Source organism: Brassica oleracea, chromosome C5 (assembly GCF_000695525.1).
Source record: "Brassica oleracea var. oleracea cultivar TO1000 chromosome C5, BOL, whole genome shotgun sequence".
NCBI classification, from domain to species: Eukaryota; Viridiplantae; Streptophyta; class Magnoliopsida; order Brassicales; family Brassicaceae; genus Brassica; species Brassica oleracea.
Genome location: NC_027752.1, coordinates 6,745,935 through 6,747,376, shown reverse-complemented (window position 1 = coordinate 6,747,376; position 1,442 = coordinate 6,745,935).

Genomic DNA, 1,442 nt, shown 5'->3' with positions numbered 1-1,442 from the left:
TTTGTATGGGAAGGTTTGATTGAGGAGAGTTTGATTGAGGATGGTTTTGTTTAGGAGTGTTTTGAACCGATGGACGGGGAAGCATGAGACAGTTCCGAACAGGATGACCTAGTTCATGGCAATGCGAACAGGTTGGAGGGATCCAAGGGTAATGAACCAGAACTTCAACAACTTCTCCACTCTGGCGCTGAAATTCAACAGCCGAGGGAAGGGGCTGAGTGAGATCAACTTCAACTTTCACATGAGACAAGGTAAGGCTAACAAGGTTCCTTGTAAAGTCATCTGTTTCTTTCGGGTCACCTACCAAACCTGCTACTAAACTGAGACCTTCTTGATGCCTTCGGTCGAGGGGAACACCTGTCAAGTGTGCCCAAATCTTTATAGCTTTTAAAGGCGGAGTAGACATAGAATGCTCTGAAGACCACTGCGCCGTGTGGAACATGGAGTCCCCTACGTACCAAATATTCTTCTCGAGAGAATCTTCTTGCGAAGGTAATCATTTGGGATTCTCACCAAAGTAGATATGTTACGGGGGTTGTTATGAATTTCTAACTTTTTTTCTTTGCCCCACATATGGTTAAAGACGCTCTGAATCTGATTAAACGGAGGTGGCCTTCCATTGTAGTAGCAGATGATGAAGTCTTTGTGAATCGCAACACCCTTCTCAAAAACTGAGTCAGGAATTAAAACTCTAGGTCTTCCTGTTTCTGAGATTGTTACACGGGCAAGTCTTTTTAGGGTTTTATCTTCAGAGATTCTCAATCTTTCTACAAGGGATGGTTCTGAAGGTGTAGTTTGGGTGGGCATTTGAAGGGTAGGAGGCAGAGTGACTGGTGGTGGGTTGGTTTCGAAACTGGGGTCGGTGGTTGAAGCTGGCGGATTAGTAGGTTGAGAGGATGATGCTTTGTTTGTGATGATAGGAGATGAGGATTTAGGGTTAATTGTTATGAAGTTTAGGATAGGTACGTGAGTTTCTTCTGAATGAACAGGGGCAGTAGGGATTTCAGATCCAATTTGAGGACCAGTTTCAGCGGATGCAATAGTTGCTACCGATTCAAACTGAGCTTTGATAGTGGGGTCAACAGGTTGAATCTTGGTAGAGCTAATAGAGGAGAGAACCAGTAACCCTTTTTTCAAAGGCTCCGGAACAGTGTTACGTTTCTGTTTCGAGAGGGGAGTTGAGGATAAGAGAGGATATTCTTGAGGAGACAGAGGGGATAGTGGGTCGGGAGGGTCCGGTGGAATGGGGTGAGGCGGAGGGGAGTCACCAGAGGAGGACGGCGATGGGCTCGGGGCGGAAGCACGGCTAGGGAGCTTCCAAACGCTCTGCATCGGGAAGCGAGTCAGAGAGGTTTTGACAACAGCCTGCTAGTTGGTGTGAATGAGTTAATGAATCAATGCAAATGATTTTTTTTTCGCTTAAATATGCATGTTCGAAAGGT